The following is a 25,233-nucleotide window of genomic DNA, read 5'->3' on the forward strand; positions in this document are numbered from 1 at the left end:
CCAACTGTGTTAAAACACAGAGCTAATTAATTTTTAATTGTCACAGTATCTGTCTCTCTTCCTCTGTCTATTTTTCCCCCTCCATTATCAGTTTAAAGTTTGCAAGGAGGAAACCACTTATTGGTGGAGCTGCTTGAAGTGACAGGTATCTGGGTTAAGATTTTATACAGAAATTTTAAACTTGTTTTATTGAAGCATAACACGCACACATACAATTGTCAATTTTTACAAATTGAGCATACATGTAACCACAACGTAGATCAAAGATAGAACATTACTTCCCAAACCCTCCTACTGTTCCCTTTCAGACACAATAGACTGTACTCCCAAGGGATAAGAACTGTCCTGACTAAACATCATAAGTTAGTTTGGTCCGGTTTTTAGTTATGTAAATGCAACCATCCTGTATATACTTCTTGGTGTCTGGGTTCTTTTCCTCAGTATTATGTTTGTTAGAGTCATCCACTTTCCCGTATGTAGTTGTAGCTTGCTTATTCTCATTGCAACTACTCATGATGCAACTGTTGTCCATCATGTGACAATCCCACACTTTATCTATCTACTTACGATGGGCATCTTTTTTACTCAGGTTTTAAATCTGTGTGGCTGTGCATGAATTTGTATTATTTTCACATAAGCCAGAATCTCGTGTTTCAGTTCTAGCTAGATCTTTTAGAATTTTCTGAGTAGCTAAACAATTGCACACCACCTTGTAGGACACCAATCACATCTGGTACAGATAGATATATCAATGCACATAGTTCAGGCCCAACTCACCAATCACCTCAATATGGCTGTCTCTTTAAACCATTTCTTTCTTAAAAATTAACAAGTTCTCTCCTGGAATTAGAGGTTTGATCTGAAAATTGTTGGTTTTGCACTTAAAAAATGCTGGTGCACCTTTTTTTTTTTTAATTTAGAGATTTGGATTTTCTCTTTATTCATTTATTTATTTGGTTGCGCCAGGTCTTAGTTGCAGCACACGGGCACCTTTGTTGTGGCATGCAAACTCTTAGTTGCAGCATGCATGTGGGATATAGTTCCATCTAGTTCCAGGGATTGAACCTGGGCCCCCTGAATTAGGAGCAAGGAGTCTTAACCACTGAGCCACCAGGGAAGTCTCCTGGGCTTTCTCTTTTAAAGAACAATTCTTGCTTTGTGGGATTAAACATTTGATCCATCTCAAACACAGCAAGTGTACCTCGCTGTGTTTCCTTAGCACCGAAGTCATTTCCTCATCACCTGTAGGCTGCCCTCCTAATCTACTGCTCCCTACTGTCCACTGAGTACTGGACACTCTATAAATTAATTGTTACCACCCCAGCACTGAAACTTATGAGAAGAAAATCTGGTTAAGGTCTCCTTTCTTTACTACACTATTTATTCAGGCAACTCCACCAACAAATGAAGTTCTCCTATGATAAAAAGTAGGGCAATTTCAGAGAGAGCTTACAATGTACAAAGGAAATTTATAATTTGAAGAGGAAAGGTTGGGTACAAAGTAATTAGGAAAGTAGGGTCTAAAATGCTTAAGTTTCAAACCACACTCAACCTTGGGTAAGTAATTTTACCTCTATGTGCCTCAGATTCATTCAGACTGCAATTCCAGTTTACAGAGAAGGCAACTGAAGACTAATCCTACATCTGGAGAGGTTGCTCTCCCCGGTGCCGTTGCTCTTGATGAGATATGTCAGCCCTCAGTTTCCTGTTTTTCTTCTTGTGGACTCCTCCTTCTTCATCAGTTCTTTTCCTGAGAAATATTTACTCTTTCTAACCCAATGGAAAAACAACACAACTATCAACTAAACACAACCTTGCTCAGAAGGAGGGGCTCGTTTGCTGGATCCGTTTGACCTTCCCTGATATTTTTCAATTGTGATTGAAAAATATTTTTCAATTGATTCATTCAATTGTGATTTATCCAGCCTGAAGGGGTTACTTTTAGAAATTACCTGGGGGAGCCAGCGATGAGTAGTGGCGGGGGAGGGAGTATGGCATCCTGATTTCAGTGACTGGCTCTTGGGTCAAGGGCAGCTATGACATCTTGTTTGACTTCATTATTGTTAGTACCATCAGGATGTACTTCAGGCAAATTGATTCTTTAGCTCATTGTTGTTCTGTTAAATTAAGCATGTGCAGATCCCAAACAACCATTACTTTGGGGATACTTGCATTTATAATATAAATCCGTTTAGAAAAGGGAATATGTTCTCTCTTAAGAAGGTGATCTACACTTTCCATTGAGCTAAGTAATCTTGATTCATTGGAAAAAAATAGTTTCTGTTTTGCTTAAGGTACAGGTCCCTACCGAAATAATAAAAGCCCCAAATTATGCCTCTTTTTATTTCCCCAGGAAGAGATTTACACTCTTATTTTTAGAGTTCTGCAGTCTTCTTTGTTTACCAATTCTTCTCATTTTAAACCATATTAATGTTATTATTAACATCATATATTTCAAATGTTTATGCCTTAAATATCTATAGAAGTTGGAAGTTATGTATATATTATGTAATTTTTTATCACTAGTACCATATACAATGTAGGTACCCAATTCCTATTGGCTGATGGACCTTGAAAATGTATATTCAGCTTCCTTTTCTCACCAATTTAGTGAAGCCCTGCATCAAAATACACGAAGTTCTCTTATTTGCATGACTTTTAAAAATTCTAAAGTTTCAATAATTAGGCTACTTTCAAAATTGTTTCCAGAGTGTAGGTTTTGTTTCATCACAGAAAAAATTCAGAGAGGACACAAAGAGACGAAAAAAGCAAAGTGAGGATTTACTGAGAAACAGTACACTCTCAGGAGGGAGAGCAGGAAGGCTCAGCTGAGCGGCTGCCCCATTTCCTTTTGACAGGCTGGTTATATTGGATGTGAAAATAATTGGGCAGAATATTCATTGAGGAGGGAAGAGTTTGGGGGGTAATTTCCTGGGTTTTGTTCAGTTCCACCTTCCCGAGGGGAGGGGGCGTTTTTTGTCCTTCTTTGGTCTTGCTAGGATCTGTCATGGTCTCAGTACATGATGTGTACTGCTCTGGCTGCAATGCTAACTCTATTGTAATGAGAGCATAATGAGCAAAAATGTTACATTCAGACACTGGAAGTTTCCACCTTTCTTTGCCTTTAGGACCTTTGTAAGATGTATGGTTTCCTGTCACATGACTCTTGCCTCCCTTCTCTGCTCAAGGCTGGCTAACTGCCTGCTCTAACAAAATGATATAAAATGGTAAATATATGACTTAAATAAATCTTTTTGTTCTAATACTAATCTAACTTGTTGGTTGTTAGATGGAACTGTATATAGGTAAATGATCTCTTTTCATGAACGCCACAGTCTCCTCTCTGGATCTGGAGATAAAAATATTTCCACAGAACATCCTAAACAACACTTCTTTTTTAAACATCTAATAGGAGCTAGCCATTGTGGTGGTTGCAGAGGTGTAGATAGATTAAACATCTAGCTTCCTGATTTCAACAACATGGGATATAGCTAGGGGACAAATAATCAGTTTAATTAACTAAGTGAATTTGCGTGATGTCAGCCTGGTCAGTAGACACTTGTATTTGTCAGAAGAGTAGAGATGTCTTAAAATTGTAGGTGGAGCTTTAACTGAGAATTGAGGGAGGACAGAGTGATTTGGCTGGTAAACTGGTGGGAGAGGGTGTTCCAGGCAGAAGAAAGAGAATATAGAAACATGTAGAGGCATGAGACAACATGGTGTCCTTAGGAACTACATGAAATTCATTAGCACTAGTTGTTACTATTCAAGATGTGATTCCATCTTGTTATGCAGTTTCTTGGGTTTATAAACTCAGTGAATTCTTGTGAGAGTGTGAAGCTTCAATGTAGTCTCATTCTTGTTTATATTATTTGCTATAATATTTGGAAAGTACACTATTTGGTGTTCTAAGTACATTATTTGCATCATTGTTTAAAAATATTAGAATCTCATTTGGCTAGCCAACTTTACACTTACTCTTCATCTATTAGAATTGTGGTGGGAAAAGGGATTATAGTAGTATACAGACATCCTGATATGGGAAAAATAAAACAGTTTGGGTCTAGCACTGAGGGTTAAGGAGTTTGTAAATATAATTGTCAGGGCCCAATTCAATCTGCTGGTGATAACCAAATGACTCTGCCCCACAAGGAGCATTCTTCACAGGTTGGCAGTGAGGCCATAACATCATGAATGTGTGGGTACCTAATGCACTTACCCCGGTTATGATGGGCTATATCTTCTGCAGCACATTTTATACTAAGCCCCAGCAGATGATTGGACGCTAGTATTGCTGATAGATATATCTGTAGTGAACTGTACTCGTTATCTGCTAACTTCCAAACTATGTCTCGGTCCTTGGATACCTGTGTCTTTTTATGCATCCTTAAAATTTTCTCCACTATTTGAGGTTGCCTATGTGAGTCTTGGTTACTTACAACTCAAAGAATCCAATGCAATAATACATAGTCAACTTTCACTGATAAAGAGTAGATGGCTCTTTCTGAAACTGGGACTTGCCTCAAAGCTGGGAGGCAGAGTAGAGCAAGAACAGCTACTGTACCACACTCATTTGAGAAATAAAACGTCTAAGATTTGATGAAGTTAGGTGAATTATCCCCAAACTCTGGAATATGTAACAGCGAGTGGGGTAAGAGATTAAACCCATATCCTAGGTGTCTCAATCATGATATCATATTGGCTGTCATCTTTCAACTTGCTGTTACTGTTATGAATGTTATCGCTACTACTGTTTGTTGTTGTTATGAATTATTATTGCACTTACGTGCACTTTTTATGCGCCAGGATCAGTGCTTTACTGCTTCATATACTTTATTTCAATTGTTACAACAAAATCTTGAGATAAAATGGTTCTTGGATTTTTAGTGTTTTAAATTCTATACCAGCTGCTTATTGAAATTAAAATATTTACAAATTTAACTTCTTGTTCACAAACAATTCCTTCTCATTCTTTTCCATATTTTTTCCCACTTAATTGTTAAAAGCATGATGTTTTAGAAAAATGTCTCAGGTGTGATAATTTGTTCATGTATGAAATAGAATACTTTGGCAAACATACTTCTACCTCATTAGACATTCCTTCAAGTTATCTTAGGCACCACAAGTACAAAACTCCATCAGTGATATGGCTTTAATATCCCTTTTCCCAAAGGTAATGAAAGTAGTAATCCGTCACCTACTCTCATTTGCTGCCCTCAGTAAGTTAATTTCCCACTCCAACTTAGAATGGTTTAATTTCTTTCTTCATTGATCCTTTGTTCTTGAAGGGAATGAATTTCACTGGGAAATAGTGAAGTTATATATTTCAGTTGTTGTTTAGTAACTATTTACAGTTTTAACCTTTTTTTCATTCTAAACTCAAAATAAGCTCTTATTCTATCATGTCTTGTGTTGTTTTTTTTATTTCAGATGAAAAAATTTATTTCATAGAGCTCATTATTTTATTTATTTCAATTTTCTTCTTCACTTTCCAAGTTGAGCCAAAATCTACAGCAAATACGCCCAAGCACAATAACACACATGCAGGTTATGCTATAGTTTTGTCCAGCATCTTAACTCTTACTGAAAGAAACCATTTTTCCTTTTAAGTTGAAACATATTTTATTGTTTTCAGTGTGTATGTTCAGTTTATCAACACTTGACTTTACTTGTCTTCATGGTTGATCTTTCGAAAGTTATAAGATTTGTTTTGGTTCTAACTAGTTTGCAGTTTTAATTTCTAGATTACTGTATGTCAAATTTAATCATAATGCTGTCAGCTGGTTGGATGGCTTAACTCCATTTTTCTACTTCACTGATTTTTCCTTCATTCTGCCTTAAGTCATCATTCCCTGTAGGGGATTTGACAGACTAATTCTAGAAGTAAGCATTTGCCTAAGCCATTACTTCTGTGTCTGTTTCATTATGTGCCTCAAAAAGTTTTAAGTTAATATTTAGATGATTTTTATTATTTTTTGTGTTTATATTTTTGTTTGCTTGCTCTAATTGTATTTGGAAAAAATAGAAATTATTTTCTAAATTTTCTAATAAATTTAAAATCCTCATCTGATACATTGGTATTAAGGAGAGTGATATGGGGAGTTATTGACAAGAAATTTGTGTATTTTTCTATTAAATTGCACTTGCTTTTATATAATAAATATTAAGGGAAACATAATCATGCATTTTTTTGTATTCAGTGTATATTTTAAATGGTAGTATCCAATGGTATTTACTACTGAATTATGAAGAATATTTTTCCAACAAAGAACAGCAGGTATTGTATTTTCTCTCTCATTAAATCATCATTAATTTTTGAAACTAATAAAAAGAAAATTCTAATTTACAAGCTCTTTAGAATAAGTGAGCGTGTGTGTGTGTGTGTGTGTGTGTGTGTGTGTTGAAGCAGGTGTGCAAAACAGCTTTGGTAGCACCACTGTTTCTGCGTTACCTTATTCTGAGCAGGTAAACTACTATACCTTGCTCAGAGGTGATCTGACTTAAAGTGGAGTCATTGTTTATAACATGAGGCTTTGAACTTAAGGGAAGTTAGGACTAGCTTCCAACATCTATAAGAAGATATGATTCTGGTCCATCAGCAGACACTGGAAATTCCCATAGAGAGGGCAGATTAGACTAAATTCTACTTGCTGTAGGCATGGAATTGAGGAAGAAATTCCCAATTTCTTATGCTTTCCACAGGTCACACAATAAGAATTGGTAGTGGGAAATCCCTAAATTGGGTCGGGGAAGTTCAGCATTGCACGAGGAAAGTAAAATATTACACAGGAAATAGCATTCCTGATACTGATAGCCAAAGGGGGAATAAAAAAAAAGAATATGTGACTGTGTGTGCGTGTGTGTGTGTGTTGAATGTAATGAATTATATTCAACCACGCTGAAGAAGCTGAAAGGAGGCTAATAATTCTCAGTGCCCTGGCATGTAAAGTACAATTAGATGCTTGGTGTGTTTAGATGCTCAGTCAACTGTATGTTCCTACTCAGAGGAATATAGAGGGTTTTGACTTAGCAGTGGCAACATAGGTGAGTCCAGCAGTCTAGCAGCCTGTGTCTGGCGGTGAAGGTGCCGGTGGTGGTGGCTTTATAACTACACTGCTCCTGGGCAATGAGCTGATGTATACTAAGACACCCAAGCTCTCTGGACTCCTGGCCATTCTCTTAGCCTTTTGTCGGTGAACTACCAAATGCTTTCCAATAAATCCCTTTCCACTTGGATAGCAAGAGTTGGTTTTAGTTGTTTTCCAATCAAACAACTATGACTAGTAATCCCATTACTTTGTTCCCAAGATGTGTAAATAACCTGAATGATCCCCTTCTTCCCTCTCATGGGCTGGCCTGGCAATCTTATTTCTATCCCTGTCTTTCTCCTTTAACTGCCTGTTCGAGATGCTCTAATTACACAGTATATCTGTTTTGTTTTGTATTATGTTTTGTTTTGTTTAGTTTTTAATTCTCTCTTAGTTGCAGGAACATAATGTTTCAGCCAGGTACACAGATATCCACAATAAAGACCAGATTTCTTAGATTTTATTATGACTAAGAGTGGTTATGTGTCTAAGGTGTGGCCAATAATATATGAGTAGAAGTGATGAGTACATCCCCCTTTCCCACCTGCTGAAATGCATGTACAGTAATTGAGTCATCTTGGAAATGTGTGTGAGCTCAACATACTAGGGATAGTGAAGCCATAAATGCAGTAAGCTTGGGCCTTGTTGACTTAGTTCCCATACCTACTCCATTTTTGAAGTGATAGAATAATGTCTTTGAGTTAGAAGGACACATGATAAGTAATACAGAACTTCACCAACATTTACTTAACCATCATTCACCTCTGGTAAAGACTTTTAACCCTCCTCTACAGATTAATGCCATCTTCTTGGCATTACAATACACTTTGTCATGTGTTTTTGTTTAGTGCTACCTTTTAGATAATAAGGTTGTAAATGGAAGACGTCTACAATTTGTAAGGTATCAGGCACAAGAGCTTGAAGAGTTATGACAAACATACATATGTGTCTGATATTATTTACTGCCACCCATTCCAATTACATATCTTGATATATCCCACATATTTTTTAACATCTTTATTGCAGTATAATTGCTTTACAATGGTGTGTTAGTTTCTGCTTTATAACAAAGTGAATCAGTTATACATATACATATGTTCCCATATCTCTTCCCTCTTGCGTCTCCCTCCCTCCCACCCTCCCTATCCCACCCCTCCAGGCGGTCACAAAGCACCGAGCTGATCTCCCTGTGCTATGCGGCTGCTTCCACTAGCTATCTACCTTACGTTTGGTAGTGTATATATGTCCATGCCTCTCTCTCGCTTTGTCACAGCTTACCCTTCCCCCTCCCCATATCCTCAAGTCCATTCTCTAGTAGGTCTGTGTCTTTATTCCTGTCTTACACCTAGTTTCTTAATGACATTTTTCCCCCTCAAATTCCATATATATGTGTTAGCATACAGTATTTGTCTTCCTCTTTCTGACTTACTTCACTCTGTATGACAGACTCTAGGTCTATCCACCTCATTACAAATAGCTCAATTTCATTTCTTTTTATGGCTGAGTAATATTCCACTGTATATATGTGCCACATCTTCTTTATCCATTCATCCGATGATGGACATTTAGGTTGTTTCCATCTCCGGGCTATTGTAAACAGAGCTGTGATGAACATTTTGGTACATGACTCTTTTTGAATTATGGTTTTCTCAGGGTATATGCCCAGTAGTGGCATTGCTGGGTCATATGGTAGTTCTCTCTGTAGTTTTTTAAGGAACCTCCATACTGTTCTCCACAGTGGATGTATCAATTTACATTCCCACCAACAGTGCAAGAGGGTTCCCTCTTCTCCACACCTTCTCCAGCATTTATTGTTTCTAGATTTTTTGAGGATGGCCATTCTGACTGGTGTGAGATGATATCTCATTGTAGTTTTGATTTGCATTTCTCTAATGATTAATGATGTTGAGCATTCTTTCATGTGTTTGTTGGCAGTCTGTATATCTTCTTTGGAGAAATGTCTATTTAGGTCTTCTGCCCATTTTTGGATTGGGTTGTTTGTTTTTTTGTTATTGAACTGCATGAGCTGCTTATACATTTTGGAGATTAATCCTTTGTCAGCTGCTTCATTTGCAAATATTTTCTCCCATTCTGAGGGCTGTCTTTTGGTCTTGTTTATGGTTTCCTTTGCTGTGCAAAAGCTTTGAAGTTTCATTAGGTCCCATTCGTTTATTTTTGTTTTTATTTCCATTTCCTTAGGAGGTGGATCAAAAAGGATATTGCTGTGATTTATGTCATAGAGTGTTCTGCCTATGTTTTCCTCTAAGAGTTTGATAGTTTCTGGCCTTACATTTAGGTCTTTAATCCATTTTGAGCTTATTTTTGTGTATGGTGTTAGGGAGTGATCTAATCTCATACTTTTACATGTACCTGTCCAGTTTTCCCAGCACCACTTATTGAAGAGGCTGTCCTTTCTCCACTGTACATTCTTGCCTCCTTTATCAAAGACAAGGTGACCATATGTGCGTGGGTTTATCTCTGGGCTCTCTATCCTGTTCCATTGATCTATATTTCTGTTTTTGTCCCAGTACCACACTGTCTTGATTACTGTAGCTTTGTAGTATAGTCTGAAGTCAGGGAGCGTGATTCCTCCAGCTCTGTTTTTCATTCTCAAGATTGCTTTGGTTATTCGGGGTCTTTTGTGTTTGCATACAAATTGTGAAATTTTTTGTTCTAGTTCTGTAAAAAATGCCAGTGGTAGTTTGAAAGGAATTACACTGAATCTGTAGATTGCTTTGAGTAGTAGAGTCATTTTCACAATGTTGATTCTTCCAATCCAGGAACACGGTATATCTCTCCATCTATTTGTATCATCTTTAATTACTTTCATCAGTGTCTTACAATTTTCTGCATACAGGTCTTTGGTCTCCTTAGGTAGGTTTACTCCTAGATATTTTATTCTTTTGGTTGCAGTGGTAAATGGGAGTGTTTTCTTAATTTCACTTTCAGATCTTTCACCATTAGTGTATAGGAATGCCAGAGATTTCTGTGCATTAATTTTGTATCCTGCTACTTTACCAAATTCATTGATTAGCTCCAGTAGTTTTCTAGCAGCATTTTTAGGATTCTCTATATATAATATCATGTCATCTGCAAACAGTGACAGCTTTACTTTTTCTTTTCCAATTTGGATTCCTTTTATTTCCTTTTCTTCTCTGATTGCTGTGGCTAAAACTTCCAAAACTATGTTGAGTAAGAGTGGTGAGAGTGGGCAACCTTGTCTTGTTCCTGATCTTAGTGGAAATGCTTTCAGTATTTCATCATTGAGGACGATGTTGGCTATGGGTTTGTCATATATGGCCTTTATTATGTTGAGGAAAGTTCCCTCTATGCCTACTTTCTGCAAGGCTTTTATCATAATTTGGTGTTGAATTTTGTCAAAAGCTTTCTCTGCATCTATTGAGATGATTGTATGGTTTTTCTCCTTCAGTTTGTTAATATGGGGTATCACGTTGATTGATTTGCATATATTGAAGAATCCTTGCATTCCTGGAACAAACCCCACTTGATCATGATGTATGATCCGTTTAATGTGCTGTTGGAATCTGTTTGCTAGTATTTTGTTGAGGATTTTTGCATCTATGTTCATCAGTGATATTGGCCTATAGTTTTCTTTCTTTGTGACATCCTTGTCTGGTTTTGGTATCAGGGTGATGGTGGCCTCGTAGAAGGAGTTTGGGAGTGTTCCTCCCTCTGCTATATTTTGGAAGAGTTTGCGAAGGATAGGTGTTAGCTCTTCTCTAAATGTTTGATAGAATTCGCCTGTGAAGCCATCTGGTCCTGGGCTTTTGTTTGTTGCAATATTTTTAATCACAGTTTCAATTTCAGTGCTTGTGATTGGTCTGTTCATATTTTCTATTTCTTCCTGATTCAGTCTTGGCAGGTTGTGCACTTCTAAGAATTGGTCCATTCCTTCCAGGTTTTCAATTTTTTTGGCATAGAATTCCTTGTAGTAATCTCTCATCTTTTGTATATCTGCAGTGTAAGTTGTTATTCTCCTTTTTCATTTCTATTGATTTGAGTCTTCTCCCTTTTTTCTTGGTGAGTCTGGCTAATGGTTTATTAACTTTGTTTATCTTCTCAAAGAACCAGCTTTTAGTTTTATTGATCTTTGCTATCGTTTCCTTCACTTCTTTTTCATTTATTTCTGATCTGATTTTTATGACTTCTTTCATTCTGCTAACTTTGGCATTTTTTCGTTCTTCTTTCTCTAATTGCTTTAGGTGCAAGGTTAGGTTGTTCATTAGCGATGTTTCCTGTTTCTTAAGGTAGAATTGTATTGCTATAAACTTCCCTATTAGAACTGCTTTTGCTGCATCCCATAGATTTTGGGTTGTCGTGTCTCCATTGTCATTTGTTTCCAGGTATTTTTTGATTTCCTCTTTGATTTCTTCAGTGATCACTTCGTTATTAAGTAGTGTATTGTTTAGTCTCCATGTGTTTCTGTTTTTTACAGATCTTTTCTTGTAATTGATATCTAGTCTCATAGCGTTGTGGTCAGAAAAGATACTTGATAGAATTTCAATTTTCTTAAATTTACCAAGGCTTGATTTGTGACCCAAGATATGATCTGTCCTGGAGAATGTTCCATGAGCACTTGAGATAAATGTGTATTCTGTTGTTTTTGGATGGACTATCCTATAAATGTCAATTAAGTCCATCTTGTTTAATGTATCATTTAAAGCTTGTGTTTCCTTATTTATTTTCATTTTGGATGATCTGTCCATTGGTGAAAGTGGGGTGTTGAAGTCCCCTACTATGAATGTGTTACTGTCGATTTCCCCTTTTATGGCTATTAGTATTTGCCTTATGTATTGAGGTGCTTCTATGTTGGGTGCATAAATATTTACAATTGTTATATGTTCTTCTTGGATCGATCCCCTGGTCATTATGTAGTGTCCTTCTTTGTCTCTTCTAATAGTCTTTATTTTAAAGTCTATTTTGTCTGATATGAGAATTGCTACTCCAGCTTTCTTTTGGTTTCCATTTGCATGAAATATCTTTTTCCATCCCCTTACTTTCAGTGTGTATGTGTCTCTAGGTCTGAAGTGGGTCTCTTGTAGACAGCATATATATGGGTCTTCATTTTGTATCCACTCAGCCAATCTGTGTCTTTTGGTGGGAGCATTTAGTCCATTTACATTTAAGGTCCATTTACATTTAAGGTAATTATCGATATGTATGTTCCTATTCCCATTTTCTTAATTGTTTTGGGTTCGTTATTGTAGGTATTTTCCTTCTCTTGTGTTTCTTGCCTAGAGAAGTTCCGTTAGCAGTTGTTGTAAAGCTGGTTTGGTGGTGCTGACCTCTCTCAGCTTTTGCTTGTCTGTAAAGGTTTTAATTTCTCCATCAAATCTGAATGAGATCCTTGCTGGGTAGAGTAATCTTGGTTGCAGGTTTTTCTACTTCATCACTTTAAATACATCCTGCCAGTCCCTTCTGGCTTGCAGAGTTTCTGCTGAAAGATCAGCTGTTAACCTTATGGGGATCCCCTTGTGTGTTATTTGTCGTTTTTTCCCTTGCTGCTTTTAATATGCTTTCTTTGTATTTAATTTTTGACAGCTTGATTAATATGTGTCTTGGCGCATTTCTCCTTGGATTTATCCTGTATGGGACTCTCTGTGCTTCCTGGACTTGATTATTTCTTTTCCCATATTAGGGAAGTTTTCAGCTATAATCTCTTCAAATCTTTTCTCAGTCCCTTTTTTTTCTCTTCTTCTTCTGGAACCCCTATAATTCGAATGTTGATGCATTTAATGTTGTCCCAGACGTCTTTGAGACTGTCCTCAGTTCTTTTCATTCGTTCTTCTTTATTCTGCTCTGCAGTAGTTATTTCCACTATTTTATCTTCCAGGTCACTTATCCGTTCTTCTGCTTCAGTTATTCTGCTATTGATCCCATCTAGAGTATTTTTCACTTCATTTATTGTGTTGTTCATCATTGTTTGTTTCATATTTAGTTCTTCTAAGTCATTGTTAAATGTTTCTTGCATTTTGTGTATTCTATTTCCAACATGTTGGATCCTCTTTACTATCATTATTCTGAATTCTTTTTCAGGTAGTCTGCCTATTTCCTCTTCATTTGTTAGGTCTGGTGGGTTTTTATCTTGTTCCTTCATCTGCTGTGTGTTTTTCTGTCTTCTCATTTTCTTATCTTACTGTGTTTGGGGTCTCCTTTTTGCAGGCTGCAGGTTCGTATTTCCCGTTGTTTTTGGTGTCTGTCCCCAGTGGCTAAGTTTGGTTAAGTGGGTTGTGTAGGCTTCCTGGTGGAGGGGACTAGTGCCTGTGTTCTGGTGGATGAGGCTGGAGCTTGTCTTTCTGGTGGGCAGGTCCACCTGTGGTGGTGTGTTTTGGGGTGTCTGTGGACTTATTATGATTTTAGGCAGCCTCTCTGCTAATGGGTGGGGTTGTGTTCCTGTCTTGCTAGTTGTTTGGCATAGGATGCCCAGCAGTGTTGCTTGCTGGTCGTTGAGTGAAGCTGGGTGCTGGTGTTGAGATGGAGATCTCTGGGAGGTTTTCGCCATTTGATATTATGTGGAGCTGGGAGGTCTCTTGTGGACTAGTGTCTTGAAGTTGGCTCTCCCACCTCAGAGGCACAGCACTGACTCCTGGCTGCAGCACCAAGAGCCTTTCATCCACACGGCTCAGAATAAAAGGGAGAAAAAGTAGAAAGAATTAGTAGAAGTAGAAAGGAGGGAAGGAGGCAGGGAAGGATGGTAAGAAGAAAGAAGATAAAGTAAAATAAAATTAAGATAAAATATAATAAAGTTATTAAAGTAAAAAAAAATTAAGAGAAAAAATTAAAAAAAAAAAAGGACCGATAGAATCCTAGGACCAATGGTGGAAGGAAAGCTATACAGACAAAATCTCACACAGAAGCATACACATACACACTCATAAAAAGAGGAAAAGGGGAAAAAAATCATAAATCTTCCTCTCAAAGTCCACCTCCTTAATTTGGGATGATTCGTTGTCTATTCATGTATTCCGCAGATGCAGGGTACGTCAAGTTGATTGTGGAGCTTTAAATCCGCTGTTTCTGAGGCTGCTGGGAGAGATTTACCTTTCTCTTCTTTGTTCTCACAACTCCCTGGGGCTCAGCTTTGGATTTGGCCCCGCCTCTGCATGTAGGTCGCCAGACGGCGTCTGTTCTTAGCTTAGGACAGGGTTAAAGGAGCCGCTGATTCGGAGGCTCTGGCTCACTCAGGCCCAGGGGAGGGAGGGGCATGGAGTGCAGGGCGAGCCTGGGGCGGCAGAGGCCGGTGTGATGTTGCACCAGCCTGAGGTGCGCCGTGCATTCTCCCGAAGTTGTCCCTGGATCCCGGGACCCTGGCAGTGGTGGACTGCACAGGCTCCCCGGAAGGGGGGTGTGGATAGTAACCTGTGCTCGCACACAGGCTTCTTGGTGGCGGCAGCAGCAGCCTTAGCGTCTCATGCCCGTCTCTGGAGTATGCGCTTTTAACCGCAGCTCGCGCCCGTGTCTGGAGCTCCTTTAAGCAGCACTCTTAATCCCCTCTCCTCGTGCACCAGGAAACAAAGAGGGAAGTCTCTTGCCTCTTTGGCAGGTACAGACTTCCCCGGACTCCCTCCCGGCTAGCCGTGGTGCACCAACCCCCTGCAGGCTGTGTTTATGCCGCCAACCCCAGTCCACTCCCGGCGCTCTGACCGAAGCCTGAGCCTCAACTCCAGGCTCCGCCCGCCTCGGCGGCTGAAGAGACAAGCCTCTTGAGCTGGTGAGTGCTGATCGGCACCGGTCCTCTATGCGGGAATCTCTCCGCTTTGTCCTCCACACCCCTGTTGCTGTGCTCTCCCCCGCGGCTCTGAAGCTTTCTCCCTCTGCCAACCGCAGTCTCTGCCCGCGAAGGGGCTTCCTAGTGTGCGGAAACCTTTTTTCCTTCACAGCTCCCTCCCACCGGTGCAGGTCCCATCCCTATCCTTTTGTCTCTGTTTATTCTTTTTTCTTTTGCCCTAGCCAGGTACATGGGGGGTTTCTTGCCTTTTGGGAGGTCTGAGGTCTTCTGCCAGAGTTCAGTAGGTGTTCTGTAGGAGTTGTTCCACGTGTAGATGTATTTCCGGTGTATCTGTGGGGAGGAAGGTGATCTTCGTGTCTTACTCTTCCGCCATCTTCCCGGAAGCCCCCATATCCCACATATTTCATTTCATAGGATAACTATGATAAAAGAAATCTAAATTTCTGTTCAAAGAAAACCTATTGGACTTATTGATTTGAATAGGTTCCTTGCTGGCTAAGAATCACTGAAATTGCCTTCTTAGGACCATTGAGTAGACCTTTCCCCAGATGACATGTGTGTTATATTGAGCTTTTGGCCAGATTGTTAATTAGAACCAACCCCAGACCGAAGAGATTTTAGAACTTAATTATAAGGATCAATCATTGTTATGATAATCTGGTGCTGGTGATTTTTCAATATTATGTACACAATTTAAGTGGTTCTGGTTACACACATACAGATGGAGGAGATGGCATACACAAATTCTTGTGTTCTACTGAAAAAGAAAAGTCACTTTTTAACAAGAGGCAGTCTCATTCAATTTGGTTAAGAAGATTTCCTGAATACTTAAGGATCATTATCTAATGAAAATTTAAAAATGAAAAGCTCTGACAGTTTAAAAAAATCTAGTTATTTTGGTGACAGTCTCTGAGGAAGTTTGAATGTGGCAGAGAGGTTTAATTTTTTAGGATAATGGTTAGCATGGATAATTCATAAGTTTAACAATTCAAGGCTCAAAGCTGTTAAATAATTGCAACTGGATTGCCAATTGGCTTTTCTCAAATCTAAAAGGGACCTTTAATGTACTTAATATTTTGCCGAAACATAATTCAGTCTCAATGACTTTGAAAGGGACATTAATAGTTTTCTGAAAATATAACCTTGAAATTAAATCCATTATATATTTCCAAGATTATGGATGAAACTACTCTGTCAAATAAGTCACTACATTAGCATAATGAGGTATGAGGGGAGATATAAGTGAGAAACAGCAAGTAAAAGGTACTTTGTACCACAATTTGCTTACATTTAACCAAAATGACCTTTAAAAGTGGAGCTGAAGGGTCAGGTTTATCATCACTTTTCCAGCCTTCAAGTAATATATTTCTATTTAGCAGAACAATTTACTGAAAATTGCTGTATTAGGAATTATGCTTGGTCCAGCTCCCTGCATGCAGTACACAGGGTTTGAGTGGAAGCAACCTCTGAGAACAGCTGTTAGCCAACCATCACTTCCCTGAAGCAAAACATCTGAAGTGTACATGACTATCACTTCCCTTCTAGAAAGCAAGCAAATCAAAAGGCAGACAAATCATTAAAAACTTTTTTCTGGAACATATATATGCCGAAGAAGAAAATAGCAAAATGTTAAAATGCTAAAGTAGTAGCATGGTGTATTCACATCTGTCACATTGAGGCTGGGAAATGTCAACTTGCCTGGTCATTCAGTTTTGGATGTGATTTTTACGTGTTTGCCTAAAGAAGAGTATGTATGTAAAATCACATGAAAAGATATTGGACTGAAGGTAACAGATTGAAGTTTTCAGGTACATTTCTTCATTTCCTGTATTCAAATAAGAATTTTTTCCCTGCCTAGATATCCTTTGACTTGAGAAATTGTCTTCAGCTCAAAGACAGCTGAGGGGAATAATGTACAGCACAGTGTCTGACCCACAGCAGGCATGAGTGTTTGTTGAGTGAATATTGAATGTGTGAGTACTGATTAGCTTGAAAAGTAGGCCTTTATGTTTGCATATGGCATTGGTTAAACAAATGATTGACAGAATCCTCTTGGGCAATGATTTAAAATTCTTTTTAAGATTTCCTCATTCTATAAAAATGATGTTAGTTGTATCTTTTCCCCTGTTTGGTAGCTCTGGTGTGCTATGGTTGTCAAAACATCAATTTCTTTGCTGTGTCAGTGACTTTTAAAAGAGGACAAAATTGAAACTGATTCACACACCATAATGGTGTTGATGATAGGGATAAAAGAGAACCAGTGAAGCTGTTCTCCTTGACCTTTACTGGCAGATTTTTCAGTTAAGAGGTAATCACTATGGGAAACAATATTATCTAAGTCCACCAAGAGCTCATATAGTCAGCGGTGGCAGGATCCACATTGTTCATAGATACATTGCAACAATAAGGGGTGGGAAGTTCACATTCTAATTTAACTTGTCCTGAAATTCAATATTGGTCTGGAAGAGGTGGATTAAAAGAGCTAAATGCAAACTTGAAAAATACAATACAGACTGGATGAGGATACAGGTACCTGAGGATCTAATTGAGTATGTAATTCAAAGGAGTTGTCACTAGATGCCATTCTTTTCACTAGATAGTATACATCTCAGCAGTCTGAATGGCTTCAGGTAAATGAGAGGTAATAAAATCAGAGTGATAATTCCATAAGCTATAAAAATGCAGCTATTTATATAGTACAATAAACAATGATAAAATGAAATAATACAAAGAGTAAGATTTTAAAATTATATGACACTTAATATGCCTTCTATACTCTAAGTAGTGGCACTTAACTGTGTCATTACACTCCATTGTGGGTTTGATCAAATAATATTATAATAATTAGAGTTATTGAACTATGTAAATGGTTTTAATTTTTTAAAATTAGAGTACTTCTAAAGTGGTCCATATAATAAACCCTACTAGTTCTCATGCACACTTCTATGAACTTTCTTTGACGGAAGAGGGAAGTCATAGAAAACAAGAGACTGATATAACCTGTAGCCCTTTTTACTTATTTAACACCTTGTAATCTGGTGAATTCATACGGCTACTTCATTCATGCATGTAAATATTTGGTATGTGTGTTGTAATAGAAAATAAGTTTAAGGACTTCCTGATGCTTTACATTCCCATTGTCTCTAAGCTATTACGTTCAGTCAAGAAGTGGACAGTACCCAGTTCACTTAGGAACTCACTGGCAGGTCAGGTTAAGGTTTATCGGCTTCTTTATCTGTGCTTCATTGTTCCTGAAATCACTCCCACTCCATTTTTTTTTTAATATCTTTATTGGAGTATAATTGCTTTACAATGGTGTGTTAGTTTCTACTGTATAACAAAGTGAATCAGCTATACATATACATATGTTCCCATATCTCTTCCCTCTTGTGTCTCCCTCCCTCCCACTCTCCCTATCCCACGCCTCTAGGTGGTCACAAAGCACCGAGCTGATCTCCCTGTGCCATGCAGCTGCTTTCCACTAGCTATCTATTTTATGCTTGGTATTGTATATATGTCCATGCCACTCTCTCACTTTGTCACAGCTTACCCTTCCCACTCCCCATATCCTCAAGTCCATTCTCTAGTAGGTTTGTGTCTTTATTCCCATCTTACCCCTATGTTCTTCATGACATTTTTTTCCCCCTAGATTCCATATGTATGTGTTAGCATACGGTATTTGTTTTTCTCTTTCTTTCTGACTTACTTCACTCTGTATGACAGACTCTAGGTCCATCCACCTCACTACAAATAACTCAATTTTGTTTCTTTTTATGGTTGAGTAATATTCCATTGTATATATGTGCCACATCTTTATCCATTCATCCGATGATGGACACTTAGGTTGCTTCCATCTCCTGGCTATTGTAAATAGAGCTGCAATGAACATTTTGGTACATGACTCTTTTTGAATTATGGTTTTCTCAGGTTATATGCCCAGTAGTGGGATTGCTGGGTCGTATGGTAGTTCTATTTGTAGTTAAGGCCAGAAACTATCAAACTCTTAGAGGAAAACATAGGCAGAACACTCTATGACATAAATCACAGCAAGATCCTTTTTGACCCACCTCCTAGAGAAATGGAAATAAAAACAAAAATAAACGAATGGGACCTAATGAAACTTAAAAGCTTTTGCACAGCAAAGGAAACCATAAACAAGACCGAAAGACAACTCTTAGAATGGGAAAAAATATTTGCAAATGAAGCAACTGACAAAGGATTAATCTCCAGAATTTACAAGCAGCTCATGCAGCTCAATAACAAAAAAATAAACACCCAATCCAAAAATGGGCAGAAGACCTAAATAGACATTTCCCCAAAGAAGACATACAGATTGCCAACAAACACATGAAAGAATGCTCAACATCATTAATCATTAGAGAAATGCAAATCAAAACTACAATGAGATATAATCTCCCACTGATCACAATGGCCATCATCAAAAAATCTAGAAACAATAAATGCTGGAGAGGGTGTGGAGAAAAGGGAGCCCTCTTGCACTGCTGGTGGGAATGTAAACTGATACAGCCACTATGGAGAACAGTATGGAGGTTACTCCCACTCCTTTTGAATGTTGCTGGCCTCTTTTAGGATGAGCCAGTTGTGAGCTTGAATCCAAATCATTATAGCACTCATTGCATTTTAATGACTATTTTGTTACCTACTATTAAACAAAACACAAATGTTATGAATTAACCTGTTGCTTTCTAAAAACTTACTTGCTCCATTTTAGAGTGTTCTAGTGTTTTCAATCAATTTTTAAACCAGCATAACTACAGGAGGGAAATGCTATTATACTAGCTTTTGTTTGAAAAATCTGTGACTCATTTATCCAAGTTCACAAACAACTAACAGAGTTGGTATTGACATACATTTCTACATGGATTATTGAGGCCAAGCTCATTTCAATAACCACAGTGTCAGAAATAAATTGTCCTTTGAAATTTTCTCTCTGATTACTTCTTTAAAACTATAAAATCAAAAATATAAATCTTGAGCATTTTCTGTTCATTAAGAGTAAGTAAAAATAGGCAGAAAGTTGTGGGGTCATCCATGGTGCCCTTGTGTCCCTTCTTTTCTCACATATCTGTAAGATCTCCTGTGACCTCTTGCTTTACCTGCCAGTCCCAAAATGTGTTATCCATAATGGATGCTCATTTTTTTTGTTTTTTAGGTCTAGTAGAAGGTGCCAGCTTTTAAACTGACTACAACTGACAACTATTAACAACCTAAAAGTGTTTAATTATTTTTTCCTTAAAATATATATATTAAACTGAAAATTATTCAGTCTTGTATTATAGAGCAGTTCAAAATGAAAGACTGCTTTGCTAATTTATTTATTTTCACCTGCAATCAATTATTTTACCTAACAGTTTAGAATTATGCTAAGAGAAGAAATAAAGTAGGTTCACACTCTACAAAGGATCTATGAACAGAGCTAAAATTATATATTTTCTAACTCCTTCACAGATACTAAGTTGATCCAGTATTATACCTGCAGAGGTTCTAAGAGGCTATTACTTGCTAGAAATCTAGAAAAAATTCAAAAAGAGATCAATAGAAACTCTTAAAAGAATGGTATGGTATTTTCTTTTTATTGCACTAAAGATATAGGTTTAGTAAGGGTTTACTTCTTAGTGGCAGAGGAGTAGTGAAAAAAGGCAATTTAAAAAGAAATTTTTTGACTTTGTATAATTTGTCAAATTAATTCAATAAATTTTAAACTTTTTTATATGGATATGTCCAAATATGAGTTGTCCCGTTTTACTTTAATGATGGGCAATAAATCTAATCACCTAAATCTCTAAGGTTAAATTCTTCTATTTAAGTTCACTTAGAAGCATTTTTCTTTAGGTTTAATTTACAACTTATATTTTATTTTGTTTTTATTGCAAATTGGAAAAATCAAAACAAATATATTCAGAAAAGAAAAATTATTATGACATCCAGACTAATTGCTTTAAAGTTCTACTTCTGCTTTCAGTCTTGTTCAACTTTAAAATAAAACCAGCACTCACAAAGAAAGTGAAAAGCTCTTGCTTTTTAAATGTAGATCCTCATTAACAAGGAATGAAGGAATTATATGGGGAAACCATCTGATGTTTCCCTTGTCTTTTAAACAGGAATTTTTTAAACAAACACCACATATATTTAAAACTTTAAAAATAACTTGATTTTGAAATTTTTAATTAAAATTTTATGTCATTAAATAAATTATTGCTTTATTTGCTTATAACAGTATTATCAAGAAAATGGGGGAAGAACTAACACAGATGTCTACTACTAGTAGACTGACTACAACATAATGAGCAGCTGTCACCTTTCCATTATGTAACAAAAGGATTGGTTGACTAAAATATACTTATGGAATTTCATCTGTGAAAACAAGGAAGCAAAGAAATAGTTGCTTATACAAACCTGTCTTATAAATTTATTTTCATTATATGATCCTTGAAAATCTGTGGTAGAAAATGCATTACACTATGTCACAAAGCCCCATCAAACTATTTCAAATGGTTTGACTAGTGTTAAGGTAGGAGAGAATTATTAGATAAGACTTTGCAAACTGAAAGGTGATATACAAATAATAAAAATAGAAGTAATCATTATCAATAGAATATAGCTGAAATATGATAAAATCTTCTAAAAGAGCATTTTCTTGGTTTTCACTATATTTTCTTAATTTCATTGGAAAATAAATTTTATTTTACAAAAACTTAAGTCATATTCAATTCTCAGTGTGTTTGGGTGTGTGATAAGATTAAATAAGTGCATTCTATCCTTTCTCTCCCACTGAATGCAATTATGAAACCTGGACAGGATGCATGTAGTAGCTATTAGAGAACACTGAAAAGTAAATAGTAGCAGTCATGTTGGGGAAGAGTGGAGTTCAAAGTAACACCAAATTAGCAGCAAGTTCACCGTTTTTTTTTTTTTCCCTTGAGTAGTCTCCAGCCTGAACACACTGCAGTAGGAAACCCCAGATGTGGCAGTCGGGTTCAAAGAGAGTTCTTGGAGAAGCACTCTCATTTTGGTTCAGATGTGGGAAAAGGAGCTCTTAACACTTAAGAAGAGTGAAAAACCCACCTTCCCCTTAATTTATTTTCTCCACTGTCTCATGCTCTAGCCCCCAAGAAATTTGCAGAGCATAGCAGCAGAGTTGGCAGTGGAAAGTCATAGGAGCCAAAACTCTGAGGAAGGGGAACTTTCCTCTTTGATTGGGGTCTGAAAACTGTGAGGACAAACCCATGTGGCTTTTTCTCTCACCCTGTCTTCTGATGGCTTGCTTCAGATGTGGTGCAGCTACAGAACTGTGTGACGGAGCTGGATAGATAAAGGTCCAGCTCTCTCTCTGAAGGAAAGTAAAAGGGATCCCCAGGGAAACAAAACACCAAGGAGAGCATTAAGGGGAAGAAGGTTGGGCGATAAATCCCATAATGTGGTCTATGAACTCCTGGATGGAACCCCAAGCTGCACATGTATCGATCTGATCCTAATCAGCAAACCTAAGATATAACAATTCTAAATATGAACGCGTATGTTTGCTTCTATAAAGCAAAAAACTGCCAGAACTGAGAGAAGAAATCTTCAATTACAGATGGAGAAATCAACACTCCTCTCTCAGTTATGTATAGAACTAGTGGACAAAAAATAAGAAGGTTATAGAAGAAATGAGTAACATCATGAACCACCTGAATTAAGTTGACATTTTAAGAATAATAATACCCAACAACCACAAAATATGCATTCTTTTCAAGTGCACGAGACAGTCAGCAAGATAGACCATACCCAGCATCATGAAAGAAACCATAACAATTTTAATAGAATAGAAATCAACATGTATGTCTCTGACCATAATAGCATTAAACTAGAAAACAATAACAGAAAAATAACAAGAAAATAGTCAATAATTTGGAAATTCATCAACACAATTCTAAATACATAACCCCTGGGGTTAAAGAGAAAATCTCAAGCAAAATAAGGAAGTATTTTGATATCAGATTTTTTTTTTTTTTAAGAAGGCATTGGGTCTTTTTTTTTAATTATTTTATTTATTTTTGGCTGCGTTGGGTCTTCATTGCTGCCCGTGGGTTTTCTCTAGTTGTGGAGAGCGCAGGCTTCTCATTGCAGTGGCTTCTCTTGTTGCAGAGCACGGGCTCCAGGTGAACGGGCTTCAGTAGTTGTGGCACGCGGGTTCAGTAGTTGTGGCACACGGGTGGCTTAGTTGCTCTGCGGCATGTGGGATATTCCTGGACCAGGGCTTGAACCCATGTCCCCAGAATTGGCAGGCAGATTCTAAACCACTGTGCCACCAGAGAAGCCCGGAAGTATTTTGAATTAAACAAAAATGAAACATAAAAATTCGTGGGATGCAACTAAAGCAATGCATAAAGGGAAATTTATAATAGTAATTGTTTATAGCAGAAGAGAAGATTTCAAATCAATAATCTAAGCTTCTACTTAGAATAAAGAAGAAAAAGAATGAAATGAATCCAGATTAGTAGGAGAGGAAATGATGAAGAGATCACTGAAATTGAAAACAGACTTACACTAATGAAAAAACAATAAACCAAAATCTGCTTCTTTGAAAGGATCAATATAACTGATAAACCTTTAGCAAGATTAACAAAGAAAAAAGAGACAAATCACTAATGTCAGCAATGAAAGGGGTGTCACAATAGATTGTGAAGATATTTAAAGGATAATAAGGGAACGTGTACAACTTTAGGCATATACATTCGGCAACACAGATCAAATGGACCTGCTCTTATCAAGAGAAATTCTATTGCTATTACAGAAATGTAGTTTGTAAAATATTCCTAAAAAGAAATCACCAGCTCAGATGATTTCCCTGGCAAAATCAACTAACTATTTAAGAAGACAGCATTTCTACACAACATCATTATTCATTAGGGGAATGCTAATTAAGACCATGAGATATACTATGTATCTGTTCGTGTAAAGTAAAAAATACTAACCATATGAAATACCAGAGAGGATGCTGAGCAAATCACTTTATTATCCGTAACTGAAGAGAATGCAAAATGATACAGCCACAGAAAACAATATGGCAGTTGTTAAACGTACACTTACTGTATGATGCAGCAACATCACTACTATTTAATCTAGAGAAATAAAAACTTATGATCACCAAAAAAAAATGTATACAAATGTTTATAGCAGCTGTATCCATAATTACACCAAAGTCAGCAACTAAAAACAACAAAAACTCAACTATTGATACAGACAACTTGAATGAATATAAAGCATGCTGATTGGAAGAAGTCAGTCTCAAATGTTTACATGATATATGAATATAATTGGATTTGATTTTATGACACTAGTGAATAGATAAAACTATTGTGATGGAGAATCTATCAGTAGGATAAGTGTGTATGTGTGTGTGACCATAAAATTGATAATAAAAACTAGTGTTTTGGAGTTATAGAGCCATTTGGTGTCCTGATTTTGGGGTTGTACCAAAAAAGAGTGAATTTTACTCTATGAATACTAAATATATAAAATTAAAAGAAAACCAGTGCCTGCAAGGAACTGCGTACTGGAAACACATTCCTGAAGAGAAAAATTTTAGAGCTACTCTAGATATATCAGGACTTAAGAAACAAAGGAGGTTAATTTTGTTGTTTCACATAGGCAGACACATATGAGATCATTGTTGAAATTATTGCAGATAAATCTCAAACTGATATTTGAAGAGTAATACCAATATTTAATCAATCCTAGAAAAAGAGGAATCTATATTGTTGTCTTTCTTAGTCTTTCTTCCTCATATCCTGATGTATAAGCCTGAAGCTGAGTTACAGATGCATTATCAGTAGCCTTCACAATTTGATTCTACCCCTTTTATAGCCGGGGACTACTCCTTACCAAGCCCATGGAGCATATTCATATGATCTTTTCTCAAAGGGATGCATGAATAAGCATCATTTAGAGAGTTGGTTGGGACATATAAGAATGGCAAAATGTGAGGTTTATTCCTATGATAGAGTTTATTTTATATTATATTAATTACTCAATTGTATCAATGTGAAACTTTTCATTTGTCTAAGTCTTGATCCTGATCTTAATTTTAATTATTTTTAGAACAGGAATTATGTAAACATTTCTGTTCTAACAACACAATTATATGCCCTGTAGACACTAATAAACTTACTGAAAGTAAATAAAGGTAAGATGCCCTTTCCGAAGTATCAGAGGGGAATTCAATGTGTTTCTTATGCTGAGATCAATATAATGTGGGAATTTCCAGCACAGGGATCTGTGCGGTTGTTTCCTGTTTTCATTGCTGTTTAACACTTAAGGATAAAAGATAAATAAAATAACAGTTGAATTGCTCATTTTTATGACCATCATAGTAAGGAATTATAAAGTGAA

This window comes from Phocoena phocoena, chromosome 12, assembly GCF_963924675.1.
Source record: "Phocoena phocoena chromosome 12, mPhoPho1.1, whole genome shotgun sequence".
In the NCBI taxonomy this organism is placed as follows: Eukaryota; Metazoa; Chordata; class Mammalia; order Artiodactyla; family Phocoenidae; genus Phocoena; species Phocoena phocoena.